Genomic DNA, 24112 nt, shown 5'->3' with positions numbered 1-24112 from the left:
TTCCAGCCAGTCCCGCCCTCCCCCCCCCCCCCCGGCCCCTGCTGTTCGGTATTTTTTTTAAACCATCTGGTAACCCTAGCAGGTGGGGGTGAAAAGTGCATGGAAATGCCTGCACAGGCGCGTCTGGGAATGAGATGCTGCTCTAACATCTCCGCCTCTGTTCACTTCCAGCCCCTGCCTCGTGGCGCTGGCCCCCCCGTGGCCTGGGAGGGCTCCCCAGGCGCACCATGGCCCGGCATAGCAAGCTGCAGAAGCACGTCCTGAGCCTATACAGGCAGTTCCTGCGCGCCGGCCGGGAGAAGCCGGGATTCCTGCCTCGCATCCAGGCTGAGTTCCGGAAGAACGCCAGCATCCCCCGGGCCGACGTGATGCACATCGAGTATCTGCTCCGCCGTGGCCAGAGGCAGCTGGCGCAGCTCCGAGACGCGAACACCAAACAGATGGGCACCTTTATCCAAGCCAAACCCGAGGAGCAGTGACCCCTGCTGGTTGGCGCAAGCGTCTGTCTTGTACTGGGACGGTTGGGGGTGAATTCACAGATCAGCCTTCCTGGTTCTCACATCCCTGTACCTGCTACTGCAGTACAATTTCTGGTGGAAAATTTCATGCCCTCTCACAGCCTCCAGTCACCCTGACCAGCTCAAGATTGAAGTAGTTGTGCAAAAGAGCATCTACACTGGCTTGTGCTTTTGCGCAAGAAATGTGTTTTTGCGCAAAAGCATTCGTGCCAATGTAGACATTCTCTCGCGCAAGAAAGCTCTGAAGGGCCATTTTAGCCATCGAGCTTTCTTGCGCAAGAAATTAACGTTGCTGTCTACACTGGCCTCTTGTGCAAGAATACTTGCACAAGAAGGCTTATCCCTGAGCTGGAGCATCAGAGTATTTGCGCAAGAAGCACTGATTTTGTACATTACAACGTCAGTGTTCTTGCGCAAAAACTCACGGCCAGTGTACATAGCTTTTGCACGAAATCTTGCCAATGTAGACACAGCCTGAGGTTACACGTCTACTCTTTTTAAATAAAAGCCGAGTTTCTGACTGCCTTCCCGACTCTCAGACCTGGGGCTTTGTGTAGAGCACGAAACACTGGGAGGGTGGAAGTAACACAGTGAGACTTGGGGACGCTGTTCCCAGGGCCAGTCAGTGGGGCTGGTGCGGGAGAGCGCTGGGCCACGCCGTGGGGCTGGAGCACTGTGTCAGTACAATGAGGGGCTGGAGCTGTATCACTCATCTCTGTCTCCCTCTGCCCGCGAGGAAATGTGGCCCCGTCTCTGATCACTGTCTCGCTGCTTCCAGCTGGGTCTCTGCGAAGGGCTCACAGGTAGGAGATTGTTCCCTCTCCCATCTCCTTTCCAGTCAGGGTCCCTTCTCTCTGCCCCGCAGAAGGGCTGTCTGTCTGTCTCCAGCTGTCCTTCTGTGTGTGTGGGGAGAGGAGGAGGGTGAGGTGAGGGGGGGGGGGGTGTTTTTGTTCTGGAGCAGTTTTCAAAAAGCCCAGGGCAGCTGGAAGTCTCCGGTGGAAGTGGGGTCTGGGGGTTACAAGGAGACGCTTTCAGGAAGGGGTTTGCCAGAGACATGTTCCCGTCCCATTCGCCGGCAGCAGCGGGCGCAGGTCGTAGTTGCCCCAGGGGTGTGAAGGAAGGAAAGTGACTGTTCTATGCTCAGGGTTTGGGGCTGGTCGGCCGGGCTGCAGACAGAATTGCCAGGCCGCTGGGCGAGGTGTGCCCGGCCCGCACCACCCAGCACTTCAGCAGTGATTTAAGGGGTGTGGGGCTCAACTGCAGCAACAGGGGCCAAATCGCCAGGCCCCAGAGTGGCTGCCCCATTTGCCCTCCCCCCCCACCATTGACGGCACTTGGTTGGCCACAAAATGGCACCAAACGACCTAGCCTGGGAGACCAGCTCATTGGGCCCCAGCTGCCCCCAGTGCCAGGGGAGCTGCTAATTGCTACTGGCTCGCTGTCTGCCCCACCCAGTCAGAGGGCTCTGAGGGGCCCCTCCCCACCCTCCCATCACAGAGACCTGCCGGGGACCCCCTCAGACCTTGCCTAAGGGCCACTCCCCATTGCTCTGCAGCCAACGTCCTCCACTCAGGGCTCCCCCAGACTCCTGCTCCCTCCCCCACTTTGACCCTTTGCCGCCTGGGAGGCCACCCGCAGCCCCTCTGAGGGCCACGGGGCCCAAGCCAATTAATCAATTGCATGATGCCCCAAGAGGGAGACCAGGAAATCTACAGGCCCCGGCCTAGATGGACGTGATGCGGGGAACAGCCAGGGAGTTCATGGGGTGACCAGCTCTGAGCACAGAGAGAACCGGGCACATGGGGAGGCAAGAGGCAGTTTCCAGGTTCTGCCAGGTTCTGACACAGAGCCCCTCGGTCCTGGGACCCTCTCCCTGACTCTCGGCTGTACAGCTCGGCCTCAGGGATCAATGTTCAGCTTTCCAGCCCTGACAGTGTGAGCAGGCCTGCGCCAGAAATCCAGTGTCATTTGGGTGAAAAATATGCAAAGAAACTGCGTATGAGCTAAAGGGAGCTGTACGGTCCTGGCAGGAGAACCAGCCTTGGGAAGAAAGCTTCTCACAGCTTCTCACCAATGTGTGTCACTTACTCTCCACAGGGAGCGAGTCCAGCGTGACCCCTGCAGCGCTCCTGAAGACGAGTATGAATGTAAGAGCCTTTGTAGAGCATTGGGGTCACCAGGGGCACCAGCACGTGGCAGCGAAATATGGGGGTTGGCGGTAAATTTGGTAACTGGTGGGGGATGGGCAGATCCCAAATCAGTGTGAATGGCTGAGAGTTACAACAACAAACTGCCTGTGATCAAAGTGAATAAGGATAAAGAGTCCTCAGGGGTCCCATGTCTTGCGCATCTGAGTCCCTGAGGTTCCTTTGTCCCACCCTTTGCCTGTGATCCCCACCCTCCATTGCCAGAGGTGTTATCACTTCTCCCTCTTGGAAAGGTCACATCCCGGGGAAAGCTCCCATGGAAAGTGTCCATCCCTGTCACTGGGAGCTGGAGCTGCCTGGGGGCTGACCAGTCCATGTGCCCTGTCCTAATGGACTAGGATATGACAGTACTGCTATAAGTCCTAACAGACTGGGCCTTGTCAAGGAATTGGTGCCCATCCATTTGCTCAATTGTGAGGCCCAAGGTTGAAGGCTGAGATACGCATGTGGGGTATATGGTCGTCTTAGAGTGTGAGAGGCTGGCAATATACCTTGTTCAATACCCCCTAAAATGTCTATGGTTTTTGGAAGCCCGGAGGAATTAGTGTCACATCCCAGAGAGAAATTTTGTCCTTAGGAAGCAAAGTCACACACAACTGGCTGGGCTCTGTTCCACTGTATTATAAACTAACTCAACGAATTACTCAATGCTCAACCTGGTAGGAAAACAGGGCTACGTCTACACTGGCCCCTTCTTCGGAAGGGGCATGCTAATTTTGAAAGTGGGAATAGGTAAATCCGCGGGGGATTTAAATATCCCCCGCGGGATTTAAATAAACATTTCCGCCACTTTTTTTCCGGCTTGGGGAAAAGCCGGACAAAAGCGTCTAGACTGGCCCGATCCTCCGGAATAAAGCCCTTTTCCGGAGGATCTCTTCTTCCTACCTGAAAGGATAAACCGTTATATATAATCTATCTATCTATCTATCTATCTATATTAATTTTTCTCAAAAATTCCTGTGGGAAATTTCAACTTTTCCATGGAATATCAAAAATTGAAATATTTCAACAGTAAAATAAAATATTTAGATTTGAATTGGGTGCAAAAGGGCTGTCATTCAGCTACAATGGGAGCTGTCATTCAGCTACCTCCTGCTCCTGGTCTTCTCTTTGAGCTGGGCTCTCTGGCTCTCCCAGGACGCATCCCACTCGGTCTCAGTAGCCAGTATAAGCTGTTCTGGGTTGCAGTGCATCCTGGGAATTGAAGTCCAGACAGCCTATTGAAGTCCAGACAGACTATCAACACAAGGCCATTAAACTACAAGTCTCATGAGACACCATGTTGGTATTATTGGTCAGAATATTTTTGGGGCCTGTCCAAAATATTTCATTTTTGGGCTGCTCATTTTTTGAATAAAACATTGACCTTTTCTGCCAAAAGTCGACTCTGCCCGTGACAAAATAGCTCTGTTGAAAACTCAGACAGGCAGTTTCCATTGGGCATCTTCAAAAGTTGAATTAAATCCTTCTGTAAAGTATCCTCGAGTGTCCCTGATCAGCAGCAGGGAGCCTTGCCCTGGCTAGGGGAGGCAGGAGCTGTAGGGTTTTTCAGGAGGTGCCTTCCTTTAAGGGCATTTACAGCCACGTGATGTTGTGTACCTGTTATTCTCTCCTCAGATGCCTTAGTGGTTTGGCCGGGAAGAGCCACGGTGAGTCTCAGCTTTTATTAAGGACAAAGTCATGAGAGAAAAAAGAACGATTGGTTTCCCTGTTCCAGATCGGCAGGGACCTGTGGACTTGGAACGTGGATTTATTCAGGGTTCCCAGGCTTCAGGTCAAAACAACAAGGGGTCCAGTGGCATTTTAAAAACTACCAAATTATTAGGACAGAAGCGTTTGTGAGGTACAGCTCACTTCCTCAGATGCTTGAAGAGAAAGAAAGGCAGGGATACAGAGACGGGAGTGTCACATCAGTGCAAATTCAGTCAGGTTGGAGGAGGCTCACTTCCAACAGGGATGAGAAGCTGAGAGTGATGAAAGAGTGTGAGGGATCTTGGTGGATTCACTTACAAAGTCGAAACAGTCGTGTTTCCTTGGACACAACAAGAGCCACACAACAACAACAAAATACTTAGTCATAGAACCATAGAGCTTCATGTGTTTCTGGCTCCAAATCTCTTCCCAAAAGCTTTTGCTCAGAGTCCTGCTCCAAGTGCTCCTCTCACTCTGTCTTTCTAGTTGTGTCTGAGGTGTATCTGCTGCTTTTGTCGCACATCCCTCCCCACGCCTGTGTTTCTGTCCAGACCCTGAGGAACCCCTTTGGATAGCCTGGCCCTGCCATTCCCAGACATGCCTGCGGTCTAGTTCCTGGTTGGTAGTTTCCCATTGCTTCAGCTGGAACTGAATACAAGGGCATTTCATGGTTCCCTTATTTAGCTTGAATGGAAGGTGCTTCTCACGGCCACCAAATTCAACAAGGTGCTGGGATTGTCCATAGATCAAAGACACACTTGCTGGGCTTTACCCACTCTCCCTGATAACAATAGGATACTAAAAATGGCCCAGAACGGTTATAAATATTGGCCTTAACCACATCATTGATTAAAATATGAAACAGGACAGAAAAAAACAGAATTGCCTGCAGCACAGAAGAGTCCTTATTTTACATAATAATGCCCCATCCCAGGGAGAACTGGGCATCACCACCACATCAGGGGTGACTGGCGTGGAGAGAGGGAGAAGGGCTCTTTTGCCTAGCCGGCGGGTGTCAAGGCAAACCCCAAAGTGACCTAATCAGGGGCAGAAAAGGGCCAGATGGAGAGAGGTTATGTAGGAAGTGGGGATATTGGTGTTTCCTGGCCTAGATGTGCAGTAGAACTGCTCGGGCTGTTTCTACAGCAGTTAGGCATGTACAATCCTGTGTAATCAATTAACATTACATTTTATGTTTAACTGGTTAACCCATTAAGTGGGGTCCTGTGGGCGGGGAGCTACTCCAGCCTGGCTGGAATAGTCCCCTAGTCCACAGGGCTCCTGGCTGCCCTCTCTGGTTGCTGGTCCCATTGGACTGTAAGCTGCTGCTCCCTGCTCCGTGAGGCTGCCAGCTGCTGGCCCCACATGGCTGCTGGATCTTGGCTGCCGTCATCCAGTCCATGGTGCAGTGGGCTCAGCAGGGCCAGAGCAGCTCTGCGCCCATTCACACCCCTAACAGCCGTGTTGTCAAAAGGGCTTTTTTTGGTTTTAGGTTGGCTCAGCAGAAAAGTAACATCTCCATGTTTGAAAGTAAAGCATCCACAGCGCTAGAGAGAACAGACACCGACGTACATGGCCACACTCTGCAATGGGACAAGATGTCACTGATACTTCACTTGCTGAAATGCAGGGCTCGTCGGTGCGCAGTCACATCAGACAACCTCCCCAAATCACAGGCTGCCTTAAGGCCAGAACGTGGGAAACCATTTTGGTGCCACAGCTGGATAATACACAGCACCCTGAAGCTCTCTTGGAGAGATGGGATGTTCTTAGGGCAAGTGCTGCCTGTCTGCCTTTTAGAAAAAAATGTTTCCTATGAATAAAATTGGGGAAGATGCCCAAACTCTGTATTCCCATGCCCTGACTCTATATATCGACAGCTCAGATCTCAAGTCCTGTCCTCTCTATGCAGAGATTCCACTGCCAACCCAAAGTGACCTTCTCCCCAGATCCCAATTTTGCCTTAAGAATTCATGAGGGTTTTTTTTAAATATGTTTTTTCCATCCTTTGATTTGCCTTCTGGTGTTTGAGCCTTTTCCAAGATTTTGCCACAATCAAGAGGGCTAGAAATGTAACTTTTGAAACAAAACGCTCACCTAATCCGAATCCCCCAAGAGCTGGGGCTCTAAGAAACACAGAAATGATCTTGTGAGTTGCTGCTAAATCAGCAACACTGACCACAGTGTTAGGGTCACCTTGGAATTTGCAGTGTCTGTGTCCCTGTCTTGTGCCTTGTTGGCTTGTGGGGAAGTTACAAAATAGGGTAATATGAAAATATGGAATTTAAATATCAAACAAAAGCTATTTGTCATCAACCATGCCTTGGTGAAACCACATTTGTTTTCATCAGCCTGATATTGCAACCGTGTGGCTGCAAGAGAACCTGATGAGAGCATTTAGCTCTCTGGAAAGCAGTTTTGCATGAAGCAATTGCATTACTTTGGGGTATGTGATGCATGAACCTCTGGAGGCCAAATAGCAGAGGATCCAGGGGTGCATAAAGGTTACAAGAATCCCCAAAGCTGGGATTTACATTAAGAATATAAGAATGAACATTGTGGGTCAGACCAAAGTTTCACCTACCCCAGTAACCAGTCTTCCAGAAATGGCCAATGCCAGGAGGTTTCTACTGAAAGTCTGGGTCCACACTGGCCTTCATAATTTTTGGCTTATAGCTAGTGGCATGAGGTAACAGAAACAATGGATTTTACAAAGTCCCTTCTTAGCGGGTGGGAAGGTGCCTTCTTCTGGCTAACATTGCAGAGGTCAAAGATGAAATATTTCCAGGAATTTCATATTATCTCTTATGTCCTATTTTAAGACTTACACATTGTCTATAAAACCCACAATGGAGCCCTGGCACATTGCCAGATGTGAAATGCAGCTAAAGTGTGTCTCACTGAAGGCCTTGTGTAGATGTGAAATATCCAAGGAGACCTTTCCAGTGGTGGGGAACTTCCTAGCGCTTCACACAGGTCAGCCCCAGTCTCTGTTCTCTGACTAGCTGTCCATTGATTGATCTGATCTGAGCCTTACACTCACTGATGGGTAAGTAAAATCCGGGGAAACTAACAGGAGAAACCCAACTAATTGAAATAGTCAGGGCCTTTCACCCAGACTCTCTGTACTGCGGTGCAGTAACATTTCTATTGTGGTAGCACATAGGGTACGTCTAGACTACATGGCTCCATCGATGGAGCCATGTAAACTAATTTACATGACATAGTCAATGAAGCAGGGATTTAAATAATCCCCGCTTCATTAAAATATAAATGGCCTCCGTGCTGTGCCGAAAATCAGCTAATCTAGCACAGTGCGGCAGTCTATACGCAGATCGGTCAGCATGGGAAGGAAGTGGCCCTGTCCCCAGCTGGCCACTTCCTTGATGGTGCAGTTGGACCCAGTGGTCACTGTGCATTATCGCTGTCGCACTGCCCCTAGTGGTGACTGTGAGTATCGCATCCCTCCACTCAGCCCCCTCCCATTCCATGTTATGAAAACAATCGAATTCCAGGCACATTCCATTTTCCGGCACAATCAAATTAGGGTAAGAGGAAGCTGAATACCAAATTTGGTGGACTTAGCTCTTAGCATTTTGTAGGAGTTCTTGAACAAACAGATGTGCAGACAGAAAGAAAAGTCTCTAAGGGTATGTCTACACTACATTAGTGGGGTAATGTAGGCATACCGCAATTGCAAATGAAGCCCGGGATTTGAATTTCCTGGGCTTCATTTGCATAAGCGGGGCGCCGCCATTTTTAAATCCCCGCTCGTTCGAACCCCGTGCCGCGCGGCTACATGTGGCACGAACTAGGTAGTTCGAAGTAGGCTTCCTAGTTCGAACTACCGTTAATCCTCGACATCTAACAGAAATAACAATGTAGACATGAAATGAGCTAGTCTTTGTTATTTTTTTCAGATTTCTCTTTGAAAACACATTGGTTTTCAAGTATTGTATTTAAAATAAGCTTTTGGTTGCCAAACATTGGGTAGGGAAATTGGCTTTTTGATTTTGTTTTATTTTCTTTTTTTGAAGGCACCACAAAGTGACAAAGACACTGCTGGATCATATGAAAGTTTAAAAGCCATCACCATAGAGAATACCCCTTACTCTACACTTCCTGAGAGAGTCACGCCTTCCTCTGTAACCTCTGAGCTCTGTGAGTGATCCACTCCCCCTGGACTTTGCATTCATAGAAATCTCAGGCTGGAAGGGAACTCGAGAGGTCATCAAGTCCAGCCCCCTGGACTGAGGCAGAACCAAGTAAACCTGGACCATCCCTGACAGCTGTTTTTCCAACTTGTTTTTTAAATCTTCCAGTGACTGGAATTTCACAACCTTCCTTGGAAGCCTGATCCACAGTTTAATTATTCTTACAGTTTGCATTTTTTCTTCACATCTAGCCTAAATCACTTTTCTTGCAGATTAACTCCAATAGTTCGTGTCCTACCTTCAGTGAGACTGAGAACAATTGATCCCCATCCTTTCACAACAGCCCTGAACATATCTGAAGGTTGCGATCAGGTCCCCTCTCAGTTTTCTTTTCTCGAGAATAAACATGCCCCATATTATTAAGCTGAGACCAGAGGACAAAACAGCCACAGAGCAACCTTCTCACCTTTCCCAGAGGGGGCATCATGTGGACGATAAACTTAGGCAGCCAGCATGCTGTGTGTTCTCCAGCAGAGTCCCGCATGGACGGACGCAGCAACTGTCTGGGGTGAAGGGCTTTTTAAAAAAGGTAATATGAGCTGCACACAAAAAGCCTCTTGCAATGTATGACAAGGCCGTTTTATTAGTCCTAGTACACTCATGAGCCATGTTACATATTCCTGAGATCCATTTATTGGTGTATTACCTATTTCCTAGAGAGGGCTGGAATTTTCCCAGTGGAATGTTTTTCCACTGGAAAATGCAGTTTCATCAAAATTCAAACACCTCAAAGAAACTTGTCAATTTTCACAAAATTCTGGGTAACAAAAAAAAAAAAAAAAAAAAAAAAGGTAAATGGGTTGTCGCCATCAGGTTGAAAGGGAACCTTTCTATTTTCCCTCCTAAAGTGGCTTTCTGTCTAATGTTTTAATGTTGCATTCCAGAATATAAAACTGCTGTCAGTTGTTGTCTGCGTATGTGTTCTCTCTCTCTGTGTGTCGTGCTCACATTGGCCATGTAGCCCATACAGTCCCAGGTCCACCGGGGTTGGGTCGGGAGGCACTGGGGCAGGAGGGATAAAGGGCCTACCCACGGTAAGGTGGAGGGGTGGGTTCAAGCTGCCCAGTAAACCATTTTTGCCCATTTAATCACCTAATAAACCATCTTGTTAGTCTTTAAAGCGCTGCATAGTCCTGTCTTTTGTTTCCCAATGAAGGTTTTCACAGGATCAGAGTGATGCAACTGTGAAGTTCAGCTTGATCCATGATATTGTAAATTCAAATGTACATTTCCTACTGACTCTTGTTTAAAAACTCCTGAGATGGGGTGGACATTCCATAGGCCTCCTGGAAAAGTTTGTGTGTTAAGGAGCAACTTTAAAGAAAAAAGAGACCAGATTTCTCTAGCAAATGGAAGAAACACAGAATGTACCATCAAGTCCATACAGTACGTGAACATACTGCCCTATAGCTACACATGCTACGAGGGGGAGGGTGGCTGGAGGCAGGAGATGGCTGGACAAAGTCTCTTCACGGTCTATTTTAGTGTTCCTCTCACCATATCCTGTGGCTGGGTCTCTGAGCGGGGTTAATGTGAGGTCAAAGACAGGGTTCTACATCAGTTCTACAAAACCACTGTACAGCTCAGATCTATTTATAGGCACTACATCTGTATGGGGCCTTTACAGGCTGCAGCAGGCCGGCGCTGGCCATTACACAGTGATGGGCACACAAGAAGACAGGCCTTTCTGGGTGCAGCTACTCATGCTTTCTAAAGGAGTCACACCATAGCCAGGCCCAGATTGGGCTCTGACCAGTTTACTGCTAGTTGCACGAGCGAAAGGAGCCAACCTGCTGGCTCTGCTGAAGCAATCAAGCATGTTCCTTTCTGCCTGGTCTGCACAGACTGAGCTGTGCTCATTTAGCTAAGACCTGATGAACTCTGTGGCCAGGTGGTGACCTCAGAAAAGGCCTGGCTTCCAGTCCCGGTAGCTAAATTGCCTGAGCCTCACTCAGTGGACAAACCCTCGTAATGCTTGTGAAAATGCAGGCTGACACCTGCAGGGGAACCTTTTAACTTGCCTGGTCACTCAATCATGGATTTAAAAGTAGCCATTCGTTGACAAAGGAATTACACTAACCAATTACAGAGACACTCTGCAGAACTTGGAATTCATCTACAGATCTGACACTGGTACTTTAGTCTTGAACAACAACATTATCTGATTGGCGCATTAGAAAGCCAATTTCTTCCACCTTTAACATCTGTATTTTCATATGAAGTGAGTATTAAGGATGTTAAATATTGACTAATTGACTAATCGAATAGTGAATGCGTTTTGCATTGACTATTCAATTACTTGGTAGGGCACCTCTGCCTTTGAAGTGTAGCAACAGTCCTAGGGCTGATGCTACACTTGAAAGGTGAAAGTGCCGCATGGAACCTGCAGTCAGCGGGGGAGACTACCCTGCCGACCCCAGGCTCCGTGCAGCGCTCCCGCTTTGAACCACCGAAGGGATCAGCTGGGGAGTCCTGGGCTCCACACAGCAGTGCCACTTTGAACTGCTGCAAGGAGCTTGACTCCAGGCTCCCTGTGGAGTTTCAAAGTGTCAGCACTGTATGGAGCCTGGGGTCAGTGGAGGAGTCCCCAGCTGATCCTGGGCTCCACACGGCACTTTCACCTTTGAAGGGCTATTGCTAAGCTTCAAAGGCAGAGTGGGTCCATGGACCACTTTGAGAAACACTGCTCTATTGTATACCCAATAAAACTGGGTATGTATTTTTGAGGTTCAGGATTTCCCCCTCCCATTCTGTTCATGAGGCATCAAAACTCTGATTATCACAGGCTCCAGACAACTTTTCTGAAGCTGATGAGCTAGTCCTGCTTTCTCAGACAGAAGCCTAGAAGTGAAGAAATACATTTCTGCTGCTACCCTAAAAGGGTTCATTAGCTATATACATTCTCATCTGGGTAGTTGATATTTGGGGTACATAGTTTTCAGCTCGTCACCAGTATTACATATTGGACAAAACTGTCAAAGCACCAAAGTGACTCTTTTTACCCAGCAACTGGTTAGAAAAATGAATTTCCATCCCATGGAAAATGGCATTATTTTGACATTTTCTTCCATCCCCAATCAAGCCAATGGGTCAAAATACCAACATTTTTCAACAATGACAAGTTTTAAAAAAAGACTTGAGGAAATGAAAGTAAATTCAGACTTGAGGAAATGAAAAAAAAAAAGAAATTTTTAAATCCAAATGAAATTGTTACCAAAAACACAAATTACAGAATCATGAATGGGAGTCGATATATACATTTTATGAGCAGTAGTCCAATAAACTAAATATGCCAAATGGATCCCTGTTATAGCCAATATTTAAATGGGATTTAACAAAGAGAACCCCTTTTACTGAATGCAGGGAACATTAGCTTATTGATTCTAACTATGTGTTCTCTTCTCTGAATGCCTACTTTTACTTCTTGGACAATATTTCTTGGATCAGAATATGTAGTTACTATGAATCAATCCTCTATTTCATTACTTCACCAAGAATGTCCCCTTCATATGCTCAACCCTTCTCTGAACCCCTCTCTCCGTTGCTGCCCTCGGTCAGGGCAGGCCCATCTGCAGACTTCACCTCCCACTCTGAGCTCGGAGGGATGTAAAGAGGCATCTTACTCGTTCTGACTAGTCCACTATGCCTTGATGGGTATCAGACATCATCTGCTGCCATCTACCTCTTGGCTGGGACTTTTCTTCCCATCAGTCTCAAGTGATTTCAACTCTTAGCAAGCAGGACAGAAGAAACACATTTAACCTAAAAAGATTCCTAAAGATGCCTATTTAGCTCTTCTCTTTGAACAGTGGGGGAGAACACATCTAACCAATGCAGGCTGGAGAAAACATAAATATGATTTAGATTAGAATAACCTTCCCTCACCCCTTTTTTCTCATACGCTATGTCTACACTGCAGGGGGGGGGGGGCTTTTTGGAAAAAGGTACGCAAATTGCGAATCGCAATTTGTGTACCTTTTTCTGATTCTTTTTTCGGAAGAGACTTTTCCAACATTTGGCCTATTTACATTGGGCGAAATGCGGGAAAAACTTCCTCTTTCAGAAGAGCCCTTATTCCTCATAAAATGAGGAATACAGGGCTTCCCAGTGCATGTGCCCGCTTTTTTGGAAATTGGTCCAAAAAAAGCGGATGCTTTCCCTGGATGTGGCAGAATTTTTTCAGGGTATCCCAGAAAAACTCTGTAGTGTAGCCATAGCCATAGAGCTCTGAAAGTCAGGTCCCTGCTTAGCAAGGTTCTTTTTGATAATTATGAGCCCTTCCCTTTGGAACAAATTTAGCAAGATCCTGCTTTTCTGTATTCCCACAAAATTACAAACATTGGTAACCATATTTTAGCTCTCCCTGCATTTAATAAAACAATAGCTGGGGTAGAGTCACAAATTAAGTTAATTACAATAAACAAAGTAACACTCAAATCTGCAAACTATCTAACAAATCTAAGCAAAGCAGGAGCAAACTGTATTTACACACCAACACACTCAGACTACGTCTACACTGGCATGATTTTCCGGAAATGCTTTTAACGGAAAAGATTTCTGTTAAAAGCATTTTTGGAAAAGCACGTCTAGATTGGCAGGACGCTTTTCCGCAAAAGCACTTTTTGCGGAAAAGCGCCCACGGCCAATCTAGACGCGCTTTTCCACAAAAAAGCCCCAATCGGGGCTTTATTGCAGAAAACAAATCTCTGCTGTCTACACTGGCCCTTTTGCACAAAAGTTTTTCGGAAACTTTTCAGTAGAGCTGCTTTTAGGTACACTGGTATCAGAGAAAGAATTTAGGTTGTTTTCTTCAAGCACAGCCAAAGGCTTTCTTAATTTATAGCAGAAGTGACTTTAAAACACCCCCTACACACCCACGGAAAGGAAGGGCTGTTAAATGTGAAAATTGGCTGAAATGTCTCTTCTCCTGTTTATTTGGCCATTCAGAACATGGGACTGACGCCTCCACAGTCCATTGTCATTGTCTGTGGTTCAGATCAAAGGAAACTCCTTGGTTTTTCAGTTTCAAACAGGAAGCTGGGGCTGAGGGATGGTGCAGGGAGAATGTAGTGAACCTTCGTTTCATACAGACAGCGGCAACACAGTCCACAGGAGATAAAAAACCGACCTGCCTATTGTCACAGCCCTGAGAAGCAAAAGGAGATGCAGAGGTGAATGCAGCAGCTTCCTGTACCTGCTACCAGAAGCAACTCAGTTGGGAGGGGCTGTGTCTGATCTTCTGTGAATCCCAGTGGGCAAGAGGAAACCCAGAACAGATTCTGGTCTCCTTGTTGCCTCTCCTCACCAAATCTCCTGATGATCCCACTGCTGCTTCTCTGGCTTTGCTGTGAGTAGTGTGGATATTCCACCTTTTATTTTTAGTTGAGACTGAGAACAAAATATTTGAGCCTGGTCCCCTTAATTAAAAGGCAACATTTTAATAACTGGTCTAAAATTGAATTTAAGGGTAAGGTTTGCCAAGTCACCTAGGGGATTTCAACACACAATTCTCATTCACCTTAACAGGAATTGAGAGTCCAGATCCTTTAGGGCACACTTAAAATCTCAGCCTTAATTTTATACACATACTGAGACACACATATAAAGGTTAAGATTCTACCATTGCAAATTCAGTGTAACTCCACTTGACTTACTTTTGATTTGAACTGTGCAAATTTGGGGCAGAATCAGACAGTAAGGAAATATCACTTGTTTAATCAAGATATCTCTGTTTAAGATCCACCACTATAGAATGGAACTTATTTTGGAAGATTAATAACCTATACATTGAAGATATAATCATTTAATTTTCCATTGGGACACCTACAATATGCACACATGAATAAAGAGCGTGAAATCTTCTTGAATAATCCAAAATGGAATTCAAAAGAAGTCATAGGGTACGTCTACCCTATTTCAAAATAACTAGTGCTATTCTGAAATAACTTAGTCCGCATCTACACAGCAGGCTGTTTTTTTAAAATAGTATCTAAATACTGTCAAGTTGGAAGACTTCTTACTCCAACTCCTGTAATCCTCATTGTACAAGTTTGGGTAGCTTATCTGAGGTAAGCTCTGCAGTGTAGGAATACCCACAGTGATTAGAGGTGGCTGGATTCCACATATATTTATTTGTCATCTAAGAAACAAGGAGTCCAATTCTTATAATAAATAATCTGATCAGTTTTATTTGGCAAGTAAGAAAAAACACCATGCCAAATATTTATTTAAATCATTGGAAATAATTGTTGTACCTACACTGTATTTATTATTTTAAGCACCATTCTTTTCCTTTTACATGCTTTCAGTGGTCTAGTTGGCAAGCATCATGACTTTAGTTGCTGAGTTTAAAGAGAGAGCAGAATGGGAATTTTTCATGGTAGTGAAAGTTCCAGTAGTTGAGAATATGTTCTGACTTCATTTCAAAACAGCCTCACATTTTAAAAATCTTCCTCCGTTCACATACTCAGAATTTCCTTAAAACAATCTCCTTTTCAAATTCAAATCTCTTCTTAGTCACAATCTAGAAGGAATTTTTTTTATTTTCAATTGTTTGCCTTAAATCTCTTTAATCATCTATGTGACAGCAGAAAAACAGGCATGTCTTTCCAAGCAATAAAACAAAATATGACTGACTAATTTTCACATGGACAATTCATATATAATGGAATTTTAGAAGCAGCAATTTTCCAGGTAACTTGGCCTTTGTCTGATATGAAACAATTTCAGAATGGCTCAATTTTTTTCAAAGCAGACAACATGGAAGAAGTGAGCTAGGTCAATTGCGTAGCTTATTTCAAAACAGCTTATTTCGAAATGGGGAGCATCTACACAGCACTTATTCTGAAATAGAGCACCCTTCCTCTGGCTTTCCTTATTCCTATTACAATGAGGGTTGCAGGAGTCAGAGTAAGAAGTCCTCCAGCTTACAGTATTTCGACATTATTTTGAAATAACTGCCGGCTGTGTAGATTTCGAAAAAGCATTGCTGTGCAGACGCCCCTCTAGAGTTTAATAGGGAATGCATTGTCTAGAGTATTGCAAGGAGCTCCCAGGGAGTTAAATTTTTGCACTAGTGTAAAGTCAGTTAAATTGGGACTGAGATCTTAGTTTAATCTAGGCTTGAAGAGAATTGGTTCCCCTTTATATAATGTTATTATAGCTCTGCATTTACCTGCTAGTATGTGATATTACTCAACATCATGTGTCATATGATGAAAATGTTAAAGGGGCAGAATGCATTTCCTTTCTTTTTTTGTATTTGAAACATCCAGGTGTCATTTTGCTCAACCACTCTATCATGTCTGCATTATAGCGATTTTTTTTTTCATTTGTGGACCCCTAAAATAATTCAAATGCAGCTGCAGATCCCTTTGGAAATATTAGGATTTGTCCATAATATTACACAGCTTTTACTGTCACAGCTGTGTCAGTACAGTTGTGTCGATAAAAGTCGAGTAATGTAAACGCTGCTGTTTGTGAGCCCTTTTCCTGACAAAATCATTCTACCACCTATGAGAAGGATTTGTATTGTCAACAGGAGAGCACTCCTGCGGAAAATGACCCATTTGCCACTGAAAAGTTTGTCTTTCGAATGAACGGGGTGTTAAGCCTCCGTGAATGACAAATGTTTTGTTGTTTAATTGGCAACATAGACAAAGCCTTAGATTTAATCTGCAAACCCACAAGGGACCCTGGATCATAGGCTATAAACCACCATTGTATTTCATTTCCTTTATATCTCATAAGAGAAAATAATATGCAGCTAAAGGTATTATTTATCTCTGGGTAACGGAGGTCAGAATGTGCCCTGACCCATTCCAGCAACAGGTGAGTCTGGATTTACCCAATAGCAGCATAGAACAAAGCTTGAGCCTGTGCCCAAAACTAAAATTGTGTGTTTATTTTAAAGGGGTTCATTTCACAAATCAAGAAATCTGCAGCTCTCCAGGTGAGTATTTGCTCCACATTCCTAGAACAGAAATAAAATAACACTGCAGAAAAAGCCTGCAATTTCTGAAAGACTAGCAATGAATTCCAGGGACAGAAACTGTGAGGAGCTGGGTGGGGTTATGTAGACTGGGTTAAAAATATTAATTGTTTATTAGATGAAGGTCTCTATATTGAGGGAAATTAATTTATTTACCAAATTCCACAGGAACATCTAGAAAAATACTGTGCAAAATACTTTGGCAGATAATTAATTTAATAGCAATGGCGTAATTGACCAAACAGCACAGTGATTGAAAGCTGATCAGCAGTATTAGCTTGTGAATTGCTCTTAATGAACATATGCTCTTGAGTATAAACAACCAAAAAAGGATGCAGTAAAACTAAAAGGTAAACCCTGGGCTATGCAGGAATAAAAATAATAATAATGAAAAAGATGAATCACTGGAATTTTTTCCCTAAACCAAGGCCTCAGGCTTCTTTTCCGGATCCAAGTCCAGCCTGTTTTCCACACCTGCTCTGAACCCCTTGGATGGCTCTGGCAACCCATATAGGGAACTGGGATATAGCAGACTTTTTCATAAGAGCCTTTCAACCCCATTTGGAAATAGTGGATAATGCAGCGGGTCAGCAAACCCAACCTATTGCAAGCTTCTGCTGTCACAGGGGCCCGGATATGTTATTTTGCTTGTCTTAGATGGTGCCTATATAAAAATTTCCTCCCCAAACTTCCCATGATGCAAGGATAGATCAGTGTCATTTGGAAAATTAGGGAGAAAGAACCTGGCTTGTAAGGAGTATGGAACACTGTCCATAGTCTGTCTAACCAGGAATTTATAATTCTGGGCTGTCTCTGACTTTATGAATTGGTGTGACTAGAGCATAATTAAAATCAAGGCACCCAGTTTTAGTGGCCGCTGATAAATTGGAACTATTTGTTACAGTTGGATAAGTAACTCTGAGGGTGCATCTACACAGCTGGGCTTTTAACTCAAAAAAGCTACACAAACTGAGCTACATCAATTGCTCAGCTTATTTCAAAATTGGGAGCATCTACACAGCACTTATTTCAAAATAGAGCTCTCCTCATCCGACTCCTTATACAACGAGGCTACGTCTAGACTGCCATGATTTTCCGCAAATGATTTTCATGGAAAAGTTTTCCGTTAAGAGCATTTGCAGAAAAGAGCGTCTAGATAGGAACAGACGCTTTTCCTCAAAAGCACTTTTTGCGGAAAAGCGTCTGTGCCAATCTAGACGCGCTTTTGCACAAAAAAGCCCCAATCGCCATTTTCGCAATCGAGGCTTTTTTGCGCAAAACAAATCTGAGCTGTCTACACTGGCCCTTTTGCGCAAAAGGACTTTTACCGAACGGGAGCAGCATAGTATTTCCGCAAGAAGCACTGATTTCTTACATGAGATCGTCAGTGTTCTTGTGGAAATTCAAGTGGCCAGTGTAGACAGCTGGCAAGTTTTTCTGCAAATCAGCTGATTTTGCAGAAAAAACTTGTCAGTCTAGACACAGCCTGAAGGTTACAAGAGTTGGAGTAAACACTCCTCTAGCTTGACAGTATTTCAACATGATTTTGAAATAACTGGTTGTGTAGAGACAGAGACAGAGGCAACAGACTGACCCCCCCACTTCCTTTCCTTCTATGGGCTCTTTGGGGCAACATTTCCATTGGGATTTTGTAAAGGCCCCAAAACCAGGCAGGTGACCTTATATATTGGGCCAAAATCTCTGCTAATGTCCTTAGAGCACTGGCAGGTTCCATCATTAAGGAAATAGACCCTTTGTCTTTAGCCGAATGTTTTTATTACTCAGGTAACCTCTCTGCTCCTCAGCAACTTCTAGACAAGACATCCTCTGAGGAAGGAGTCAGCTTGGTCCTGAAGTGCAAAGTACCTGCCCTCTCTCCTTTTTCACGTGTTATTTTCTGCAAAGATGGGAAGGATCTTGGAAGCTGGCCAATGCAGGAAACCAAATTTGCCTACAGCTATCGAGTGAGTGTGAACAACACAGGGAGATTTACCTGTCTGTATCAGCACAAGGATGATCAGAATCAGGAAAAGAATTCACTTCTAAGTGACTCCCAGAACCTGGATGTGACAGGTAAGACACTAAACTTGCCTTAATTATACAAATATTCTCCAATATTAGAGAAATCCAAATGGGCTACATCAAAATGACCAATGGTTCTTCTAACCCTGTACACTGTCTTCCGACAGTCGCCAATGCCAGGAACTTCAGAGGGAATAATCCATCCCCTGTAATCCAGTCCCAGCTTCTGATGGGTGGAGGTTTAAGGACACCCAGAGCATGAGGTTGCATCCCTAACCATCTTGGCTAACAGCCATTGATGGGCTTGACTTTCATGAGCTTCTTTTTTGAATCCTATTACTACTTTGAACATCACAACATCCCCTGGCAAGGAGTTCCACAGGTTGACTGTGGAGAAGAAGTATTCCTTACGTTTGCTTTAAACCTTCCACCTGCTGATTTCATTGGGTGCCCGCTAATTCATGTGTTATGTGAAGGAATAAATAAAATTCCTCTTTTTACCTACTCGTGCCGATTTGATAAAATGGACAAGAAGTGAGAACAAAGGGGCCCAAACAAATCCCCTGTAAAGTGGGTTGAGAATGTTGTTGTTTGTGGAGACAAGTCTCACAGGGATAGAAAGTCTAACAGATGTAATTGGGCATAAACTTCCATGGGTAAAAAAGGTTGGAGTAGAAATTAGAGGCAAGGATATATTCTATATTACATTATATATTACTGGAAGTTTGACTGAGCATTGCATTTTTCTTTGTTTAAATTATTGTTCTGGGGTGGATCTGGGAAGTGGGGGGTTCAGTATGCAGGCTGCCCCAGGGGAAGACAATAACCCCAGCCCCTCACACTGCAGCAGCTTGGGTGGGGAAGAGAGGGAGAGGTAAGAAGTGCCTACCCATAGTCGCTGCTGCAACAGTGAGCACACAACCAGGAAAACAGTGCATGTTCCCCGGCTGTGGGACAGACCGACAAACAGACAAACAGACACACAGACAGAGAAATATATATTGGATAGCTGTCCCTTTCTCCACCCTTGTCCCCTGGCTCAATCCGCAGCATAACTCCCTCCTGCTAGACCGTTCCCTTTCCATTTTATGAGAAACAAGTGAATTCCAGGCTTATCCCCTTGTCCTGAGATAATCAAACCCTGACCTAGCTTTAAGAAGAGAAAGCAGCATACCGAATTTGGTGGTCCTAGTTGTTACGGTTTAGGAGAGGTTCTTGAACACATAGACTCACTGATGGACGGAAGAATAGACAGACAGACACACCTTTCTAAAGTACATAGTAAGAAAATTATTATATTATATTATATTATATTATATTATATTATATTATATTATATTATATTATATTATATTATATTATATTATATTATATTATATTATTTCTTTAAGGTAGAGGTGGGGAATCTCAGGCCTAGGGGCTGAATACGGACCCCTGGCTTGCCTGGATCTGGCCCCTAAGGCTAAGGGGGCTCCCCCATCCCGAGTACTAGAAAGCTCATGCCTGCTGTGGAACTGGAGCACACAAAGTCTACTAGCCTGGACCCCATTAGGTTCTGGCTTGTGAGGGGATTGTGGGGAATGTCTTTCTCCTCCGTTAGGGGCCACGTCAGTACGGGGCTGGTTTTTCTTTTTTTGCTTCTCACTTGTGTGCAGCCCCAACTGATTTTTCCATGGGTCAGTGGCCCTTGACCCAAAAAAGGTTCCCCACCCCTGATGTAAGGTATCACAGGCCTCTTCATTGTTTATGGAGTGAGATGAGTCAGGGCACTGGTTTCTTTGGGGAGACCCCTGCCAGGGGGTTCAGGAATGTGCGTTTTGGAGCGTGCTTGCATACAGCTGAGCATGCTGCCCTGACTATCGCAGTCTAAAACTGCCTAGTTCTCTCTACAGACCCCTCCCTATGGAGTCAATAGGAATATCTACTGCAACAGGTCCAGAGAGCCAGATTCAATCCCTGGGGACTCATTCAGGGGCACAAATCTGCCTTCCTCAAGGCCTAATGTGAGACCCCAACACCACCACATCATGCCTGAGGAGATGGTGAAAATCTAATGGAACAGGCAATGCTCCATTCCTGGGTGGATCTTAGTTCTCCTCTCTGGCCACTTCGCTTCTGCCTAACCAAAGTGACTGGATCATCCACCATGAATTAGCCCCACAATATTTAACTTAATTAGTGAACCACAGAAACTGAATAATGGCCTGAATGGAGTCAAATAGGACTCAGCCTTACTCTCCAGAGTCCTGGGACTTTCCATGATGTAACATAGGGTGGGGGACAAATGGCTTGGTCATTGTTTCGGTCCATCCCCTCCAGGGTCCCTAGGGTTGGCCACTGTCGGCAGACAGTCTATTGGGCTAGATGGACCTTTGGTCTGACCCAGTACAGACATTGTAAGCTCAGGGCTCAGGGTCGGGGGTCTCAGTGGACCACCTTGATTTTCATGCACTCCTGCTCCTGGGTGGCCAGGCTGGCAGCTCTCCTGCCCTAGGCGGCCACTTTCCTGTGCCTAGTGCGGAGATCGTGGACAAGGTTCACGATGTCCGCACTAGAGCAGGCGGGTGCCCGCCTCTTGCGGTCCCAGGCAAGCTCCCGGGAGCCGCCAGCCTGGTCCCGGGAAGAGGCGGAGGGCTGGGGGACATCGGGCCGTGCCAGGTGCAGGGTCTGCTGGCTGGGTGCTGGCAGGCTTGCACCTGGCACGGGCACCGTAGCCAGCCCGTGCCCCTTTAAGGGCTCCGGGGCTGGGTGGGGGGCAGACGAGTTTCCCTGGTGTTGGCCAGAGTGGCCACCAGGGAAACATGGGGAGGGCTAGCCTCCCACTAGTTCGAATTAAGGGGCTACACACCCCTTAATTCGAACTAGCTAGTTCGAACTCGGCTTAATCCTCGTAAAATGAGGGTTTCCTTGTTCGAACTAAGCGCTCCGATAGTTCGATTTAAATTCGAACTAACGGAGCGCTAGTGTAGCGCCTATGAAAGTTAGTTCGAACTAACGTTGGTTAGTTCGAACTAACTTTGTAGTGTAGACATACCCTTATTTCTTGGCAATTTTCCTTGTTATGTGTGTGAATGTTTTTTTAATTAAGATAATTTTAAAATCAGAGGACATTTCTTTCTAATTCCTCTCTAGAAACTGTTCTTGACTGTGAATCCCAGGGATGAGAAATCTTATTCGAAAAAAAATGTTTTACGGATGTTTTTGTTTTAAGAACATAAATACAGTCCAGATATGGCAAATATGTGTAACTCATATGCTTGTGTGGCCCATGGCCTAGAAAGAGTTAAGCTTACCTGAGTCCTTCTGTACTGCTGATTGGGAGCCACTTGTGGTAAGTACCTCCCAGCCACAGCCTGCACGCCTGCTCCCTGTGCCAGCCCTGAGCCTACCCAAACTCCCTCCCACAGCCCACACTTTTCATCCCATCTTGTACCCAACACTCTGCCCCAGCCTGAAGCCCCCTCCTACATCCAAACTTGCTCCTAGAACTGACACTCATCATTCCCTCCTGCACCCCAACCCTGTGTCCTAGACAGATGAAAGTGTGTGTGGGAAAGCAACCAAGGGAGGGGGTGGAGTCAGTGGGGCTTTGGGGGAAGGATGGGGTCTTGGGGTCGGGGTAGATTCTGTGTTGCCCTTAAACGCAGAAAGTATTCTTGGACATAAAAAGGTTTGAGACCACTGCTCTAGAGAATGCCCATACATTGAGGCCACATTACAGAGACTTGGAAGTCATCTCAGAGAAGATCGGAGGGGACTGAGTGTCTGTGTGTTAAAGGATAAGTGTGCTTTTCTGCACGTGAACCATTGCGCTGCAACAAATGTGACAGAAGCTAGGTGAGGAAATCTGCATAGGAAACAACAATAGATTTATTGCCTGGCAGTTTTATTAAAAAAGTTATTTAAAAGTTATGCCAAGTACCCTTGCACTTGTGTGCATTACAGGCTGGTATGTAGGAATTTCTCTAGAGGGGTACTTTTTTTGGACATGTGGACAACAATTCTTTTAAATTATAAAGGAGTTCAAAATAGTCATGCAATGGAGAATTTGAGTGGAAACAGTAATTGGTAAAATGATTTTGTTATACCTTCTGGGATCATGGCAGACCATGGCCCTCCTGCTCCCTCGGCTGCCTCTGTCTGTTGCTGCTCTATCTGCTTGGCAAATGTGGGTGGGGCTTCCAGCCAGTGGGGCTGGACCTGGGCCTGGGCCATACCTCATAGGTGGAGGCACTGTTCTCCTAGCCCTGCCACCCTGCCACTAGCCTTGCGCCACTGCAACCCTGCATTCTCCCATCTCTCTAACACAATGGTTCCCAAATTCTCTTGGCCCGTGACCCACCTGGCTCAACACAAACCTTTCCAAGGGCCACCAGTTGCTAATGGAAACTTGCTGTTAATTACATAATTATGTCCAAGCCATTTTGCTAGTGCTGCAGCAAGGGAGAACAGTGTAATTTAACGAGTAAAAAGGAACTATTCATTGAAATTATTAAACTGATTAAGCACTGCAATTTTCTTAAGTTAGTTTATCAAGCTTCATTTTAAAGAAAGTAACATATTCATTTATGTCCAACACAAAAGATTCCCATGTTTTCTTTATTTATGGCAGGGGTGGGGAACCTTTTTTTGGGTTGGGGTCCACTGACCCACAGAAAAATCAACTGGGAACTACACAAGTGAAAAGCAAAAAACCCCAAAACAACCCCAAATAAACAAAAAACCCCCCCACTGATGCAGCCCCCAACTGAGAGGCTTCACTTCTTTGGTGCTCCAGCCCCAATGCGCGGGGAGGGGGCGGAGGAGGACAGTGAGGACTGAGGTTCAGGGCTTCCCATAACCCAGATTTACTCCTTTGGGGTTCCAGAGTTAGTGGATTTTGTGACCCCCCCCCCCCTCAGCCCCTGGGTTTAGGACAAAAATGGGGAGTCAGTGTGTGGGACAGGGCTTCCAGTGAGAGGAATGGTGGTTCAAGGTCTGGGTGGGAGGTGAGGTGCCTGAGCAGGCTGAGAGTAGGGTGCCTGGCTGGGGGAGGGATCAAGAACAAGGAACGTTGCAGTGTGTGGCCAGGAAGGAGGGTTCAGTAGCAGGGGAGGGTGCAGGAGCCAGCTGGGGGAAGGTGTCTGGCTAGGGGAAGGGTGCTGGAGCAAGGCGGAGGAATGCAAATGCAGATGAACAAAATTGCAAATGAAGCATGGATTTGAATTTCCCTCATTTCATTTGCATAATTGCATCTGGCCACTTTTTCGAAATACCCTATTTCAAAAAAAGAAACGCTGTCTAGAAACGGTTATTTCAAAAGAAAACCCTTCTTTCAAAATAACTGTTAAACCTCATTTTTTTAGGAGTAAGGATTATTTCGAAAGAAGGGTTTTCTTGTAAAATAACCACGTTTAGACAGCATTTCTTTTTTTGAAATAGGGTATTTTGAAAAAGCAGCCAGGTGCGATTATGCAAATGAAGTGCAGG

At 45.7% G+C, this 24112-nt stretch overlaps 2 long non-coding RNA genes across 2 annotated transcripts in view; both read left to right on the top strand.

Annotated features, from left to right (window-relative positions):
• Positions 1-24112, top strand: part of LOC142823356 (uncharacterized) — a 911743-nt gene that overhangs the window by 189658 nt on the left and 697973 nt on the right. The window lies entirely within an intron of this gene.
• Positions 1093-6237, top strand: LOC142823325 (uncharacterized). Its single transcript, XR_012898582.1, has 4 exons — positions 1093-1321; positions 2616-2665; positions 4343-4374; positions 5910-6237. It is a non-coding gene; the product is annotated as an uncharacterized LOC142823325 (long non-coding RNA).

Source organism: Pelodiscus sinensis, chromosome 33 (assembly GCF_049634645.1).
Source record: "Pelodiscus sinensis isolate JC-2024 chromosome 33, ASM4963464v1, whole genome shotgun sequence".
Taxonomy (NCBI): domain Eukaryota; kingdom Metazoa; phylum Chordata; order Testudines; family Trionychidae; genus Pelodiscus; species Pelodiscus sinensis.
The sequence above is the reverse complement of the archived record's forward strand: the minus strand, read 5'-3'. Positions and strand labels throughout refer to the sequence as shown.